The following is a 6,462-nucleotide window of genomic DNA, read 5'->3' on the forward strand; positions in this document are numbered from 1 at the left end:
ATTAGTCGCGGTTTTATTTATACTACGGTGTCTCGTTCACGCCTGTTCGATTTATTTGCAGAATCTTACGGTTATAATGTACTTGACAATGTCTTGATGTATAAATATACAGTAATTTAATCAGTGAAGCAGTAAACAGTTGAAACACTTGAACTCAATGATGTAATCTGAAATAAATTTCCTATAATATTCAAATTTGGGTATACCTTAATAATGATTACTTTGATTAAATAATGTGGCCTGTCTGGCGTAGTTCCTTTCATTATCTTTTTAAACATAATAATGTATATAATAAATAAATTATTATTGTATGGAGTTAAAATATATAAGCTACTGCTTATTATGATATATAACAACTATATTGTGATATACCGAATTAAATTGAAGTTTTATGTGATTTGATCATAAAAATGATAATAAAATTGTTCGATCATATATGTTTCATCATTCATAGATATTATACGTACGTACTTCAAATATAGTAATTTTAAATACTGTTTTTATAGAAAACAAAAATACAATACTATGTATTTATGTAAAGAAAATTACAGAATTATAAAGAGGAATAAATATAATAACAATAAATTGACTTAGAGAATAACATTTTGTTTACCGTAAAGTGTCAATTGAAACGAAACGTTTGCATTTGTGTGCTCTTAAAACGTTCGTCAGTAAAATAAAATTACATCATCTAACTTAGGAAGTCATAGAGGGGTTTTGCGGGCAATACCTGTCATAATAAAGAAAATCATAGACATAATATTGCTTTATCATAACAGTAAGGGGTAAGTAATAAATTTATTTCTAAATGTTTATTTACGTATAGCCTATTCCAATTGAAGTAGGAACAAAGATGAAGGAACCTTAGATTTATATATTCCATGCGATTTGCTAATAACATAGTTATATTGTGCACTACTAAGAGTTTATGATTAATATAAATCTATTTCTAATATATTACTATTATACTCAACTACTTTAACTGATTATTTCTTATATACAAATTCGTAGTGAATATCATAGACCAATCAACCCAACCTTTCGACCGATATCGCGTAAACTTGCTGTCAAATGTAGTTTATTTGGTTTTCTTTTCTTAAATATACCTGACGGCGCCACTGTATTTTGAGAGCATCAAGAAACGTCAAATGCGGTTATGATATCAGATAGCAACCTTTTTTTAAATAATGGTGGTTTTGACGTCTCTTCGCTCTGACGCAACTTCAGTCTCTTTTGTAAGCGAAGTCAATCGGAAAACAATCCTTTTGCATCTCGCAGAAACAAAACGTGCCTGGTGGAGCGTCATTACCTGAGTTGATTGTATTACTGATAATATTTCGTTGTAATAGTTATTGGATATTGTAAAACAACCTCATACACGTGATTTTAATTCTCTTCGCCCGACAACCCACGATCGCTCGGCGGCCACATATGGGAACCAAAAATAATGATAACGGCAATGTGCCGTTATACCAAATAGAGTATATGTTTATTTTCAATCGATTGTACTTTTTTGCCATGAGTATCACAATAATTTTATCTTAATGTATTAATTTTGTGTTATAGTACTCAAAAAATAATTTAAAAAAAAATTTGAAAAAAGTAGGGCTATATTGTTAAAATGCAAAATTGTGAATTATTGAACCCTAAGTGTATAACGTTACTTTACCTAAAACTCTAGTGCGGGGGTTTATCAAGTTCAGGATCATTAACTCATAAATTTTATCATCGATTCTTAATATTGCTAGGTTACCTTAAAGAATGAATAAGTTTACTTAGCTCAATGTTGATTTTTAGAAAGAGCCTATATGGCGTTAAAATCCGCTTTTTGTAATATTTTGGAACGTAAAAGTTAAATAAAATATCGTAATTGTGATTGGTGAGTGTACAAGTAAGAAATAATATCTTATAACAAATCAAATCAAATTATAACATTCAAATGATACAGATACTAAAATGGCGTAAACCGACGGTTTCACGAGTGAGATATGAAGTGGTGTATCGTTTACATGTTACGATTGTTTAAATTAAATTCAAGTGTCATTTTTATCATCGTAATTATTGAGTTTATTAAGTATAAACTCAATAATTATGAGAATGGAATAGTTATCGAAAAATGGCGAATTTTGAAAATTCACTATACAATATGTTATAAATTTATTAATTTTTTAACTATATCAATTTATTTCAGTCATGGCGGGCAGTGCTAGAACCAATGACTACTTTTTTGTCATTACAAACGCAATAAGTTTTTATTCAGTCCTCCAAGTAGTAAGTCAAATATCTACTTTAGGTGCACACGCAAAGGTATTGAAAGAAAAATGTACGTTTTGTAAAATTTAACTTGAATAATTAATGAGTATCCTGTATGGCTGAATGAACATCAATGAATTCAGCGTTTCAGATGTAAATGAAGGTTTTAACAACAAAAATACTATCTTTGAAAACAAAACGAGTATGAATACAAATGTAAACAAAACCGATCTATATTTTTATTGAATAGTTAAAAATGCTTTTAGGATCTCGACAAATCGATATATTAAGAGCATTTCAGTTGTTAATGATAATTGTTGTATTAATTAGCGGCGAACAGTTGTTTGAATTTGTCTTGCGGTTTTAGTAACAGCGTTCGTACCTATGTGACGTAGCTATAATCTATACTTTTTAGGAACACGTATCAGCATCAGCAAATTACAACAATTTTTCAATTATAACCAATAGCAGTTGAGCACAGTAGTAGTAGTATAATAGGAGTTTCGAAGATTAATCACTCTTGAAATATGACTGACTCAGATTTAATGTAGATTATAAGACCACCTCTGCCTGATGTTTATAATGAAGCGTCGAAGGCGAAGGCGTCGAACTTCTGTCAGAAAGAAAATAATATTGCAAAATAAAAGAAATGAATGAATAAAGTTACAGAAAGAATCCATACAGTCACAAACTGACTGTTTAAATATTAAGCACCTCTGCCACTCATGCTATGTAAATAGTATGGGCATAGCATAAAACCTTTGATTGATTCATTAGCGGCATTGAAATTATTACGCAAATATTCTTGTAATACTTCATGTAAACAGAATTACGTACAAGATTTTTTAACATGCTATTAGACCAAAATCTGTCTACAAATAAATGCAATTAAACCCTAAATGATTAATGATCGGAATTTACTCCAGTACGGTTTAAATTAATTGAAATGTTCTTAATTGCATAAAAATAAATAGACTCTTAGAAATTAAACAGAAATGGAAACAACCTAAATATTTTCCATCCACTTTTTGCATATATGCATATTGAAGGGTTACCATTCAATTAGATTGAAGTGGTAAAGAAAAACTAGATTAATAAATCTGGTCAAAGAATCGTGGTCGATTTATACAATTGAATGACAAAAAGGTAGACTTCGAGATAAGATGAAATTTTATGTTAACTTATTTGTACTTAATTACGATTTACTTTCGTGTTTGGCAAGAAGAACCAATGCGGCTTCGTGTACTACGAAATGATTATGATCAGAATATCATATAAATTGCTTATGTTGACGTATGTCTTGACAACATCGTTATACGTCGTATAATACAATTGTCAAATTCAATAAAATTTTAATACACGTGTGCCAAGCGATCTCTGCGCTTGTACCTACTTATTGGCAAGTAACCAGAGCGAAAACGCCGGTCAGCGCTACATACACCATTTATCTCAAAAGTTTTTTTTTCCAAAATCATTTAATGCGTATCTAGGTTTCGATTTCCCTTTTTTTAATCAAACAGGAGGTCAGCTATTTCTTTTAAATAGGCATGATGACCAATAACCGATCGTCCAGAACAAACTTAAGTTCAATTTCTTTGTGTTATACTATATATAGTTTTACTTAAAATATTTGTGTACCTACTGTTTAACTTATAATCATATTTTAGGAATTTTAATGGATTCTGACCATCAGGTCACCATGTTTTGAGGTCTGCTATTAGTGACTGTACTGCATTAAAAACACAAATAAAATAAATACAATACGATGTCGCGTGAAGCCAAAAATAAAGAAATATATACTACTATATGTGTATATTATTTTATTACATTGATCTTATTAAATGGCTTTATTATTTACATAAAAGTATATACGTATAGTTCTTCATCTCAATTAAGTAGATTTATTTGTTCAAATGTTTTTCAGGACGAATTAATTAGAGAAAATATTCAACAGATGAGTTGCGTTACGATGAATGCTTTTATGAACTGAAGCACTTGTGTATACGGTATTTTTTTAAATACGTTGAACGCTAGAGCCTGTACAGCAAGCTGTGCGCCGTAGTTACATACACTTCTCTCTTTTGACAGGCAGAGGAAAAGTTTGTACGTACGTGTAATAACAATAAGCTTGTAAATTCGAATGTCAAAACATTTTGGTGGCGTTTAGTTCTGTTTTTGAACAATGTTAAATAATTCATAAAATGTTTAACTTTATATACAACTTTATATGTAGACATATTTCATTATATATACATATATAATACAGCGATAATGGGCTCAGTTAAAGTTAAATGCCCCCTCGCATCTACCGGCTATTAAATAAATAACGATTAATCGTTTATTTACGTAATCATTGTAACGCGAAATAAGTGTTGTCTTATGAGTTGTCGCATGTGATTATGCCTAATGATATATATAAGGGCGGGGTTCCTTTTTATTTAAAAATATCGTATATTCGTAACATTACATCATATTTTTAACTTCTTACTGTCGCACTTATTTTCTCGTGGATTTTATCGAATTAAAATTAAAACAGTGGTAGGCTTCAATTATTTGAAATGTATTTAAACTGCAACTTCGTTCGTTCAATTCTTAAACAATCGTCATCATATACCCATACTGTGGCTGGGCTAGCATTGCCGATGGGCAAAAACACAAGGAAAATAATATCTTCTAATAATATTATTTGGCAGGTAAAAGTTATAAGAGGTATAAATATATCTTAACACAAATGTCACGATGATACGTATTTATTTGAATTCGGGCTGAACGTGTTTACAGACTTCAATTATTAAAATCCTAAAATTTTGCAAGGAAAACAAATGTTATGTGCGATTGTGATGTAGCGGTTGTTCTACCCGCGGATTCAGTGAATTTTGATACAAATGATACAATGCCCTCAAACCTGAACTTATAATTGTTAAGGATAAGTAATTATCCACCTTTTGTTATATTTTCCCGTTTCCTATCTTTTTACCCAGTCATTCATTACGGCCTTGTAAAACTTAAGTCAATTAGTAGCAATTACTGATTTCTGACTGAAATATATTCAAAAACTATCTAATTCATTTAATTATACCAAATAGGTTTATTTTAATTGTCTTTGAATACATTTTTTACTTCCAATATATATATATATATATAACTATCTACGTGTATGTATATGCATATACATATGTATCTACTTAATACAAGTAATAAATTACAAATATCATAAACATTTAGTAAGAAATATATAAAGCCTTTCAATAATATGAATATACTATTTAATATAAAGAAGCTTTTTTCTTTAACGTTTTACACCGTGTAAAAAGAGTAGCATTGTTTTTTCTTAGTATGAATGGTCCTCGCGGGAAGCTGGCCTAGAGTTGGTTTCGAATCATTGTGCGCAGAATATATTCCCGCAGTTGAATAAAATGTTTGTTGCATTTGTGGCTTGGTCGTGAAGTGCTCGGTTATTGTGTGAGAAAACTTCATTTCACAGTTATGTGCGCAAGTTTTAAGTAACAAAAAAATATTGCAACATGTTTCATTATGTAAGGACATAATATTTCTGTGATTCGTAAAAAAATCCTTCGAGCCGGATTTGAACCAGCGACCTATGGATATCAGCCATTTAGTTATATCATCTACAGTCCACCGCTCTACCAACTGAGCTATCGAAGGTACATAAATTCGTATGAAATATTTGTACCTTTACATATACTTGTGTTACTCTTATCTGAATCATGAATAAAAAAATTGTTCGTGATATCGTGATTTTTTAATTAATAATGATGTAATATGCAATGAGAAAATACTTTATAATTATTATCAAACTTATATTTTCGTAGACATTTCATTACATTACATAGTTCTAAATTTTCGAAACACGCACATGATAGAAAGATAATTTAATGGGAGAAAAACATGAAATATAATCATTATAAAACTATTTTTTTTAATTAACATAAATAATAAACATTTTTCTTAAACCTTAAACATCTATTTATTGCACGGGTCCAATAATTTTTTTTTTTCATATGTACAATATACCAATATTTACAGTATAGGGACATAAACTCATATTATAATTTATTACAGTACATCAAGTTTACATCAAGAAGTAATCATTGATGTTTTTAGATGATGAAGCTGTTATGTGCCTGTTACAATAGCTGAGTGAATGGTACATACCCTGGCTTGCACAATGCCTAACAATCCGGAGCA

At 29.8% G+C, this 6,462-nt stretch overlaps 1 non-coding gene across 1 annotated transcript; it reads right to left on the reverse strand.

The window, feature by feature from the left end:
• Positions 1 to 5,824: 5,824 nt before the first annotated feature.
• Positions 5,825 to 5,919, reverse strand: Trnay-gua. Its single transcript has 2 exons — positions 5,883 to 5,919; positions 5,825 to 5,860 (listed from the first exon to the last, which is right to left on the reverse strand). It is a non-coding gene; the product is annotated as a tRNA-Tyr (tRNA).
• Positions 5,920 to 6,462: the final 543 nt, after the last annotated feature.

This window comes from Vanessa cardui, chromosome 11 (assembly GCF_905220365.1).
Source record: "Vanessa cardui chromosome 11, ilVanCard2.1, whole genome shotgun sequence".
Lineage (NCBI taxonomy): Eukaryota > Metazoa > Arthropoda > Insecta > Lepidoptera > Nymphalidae > Vanessa > Vanessa cardui.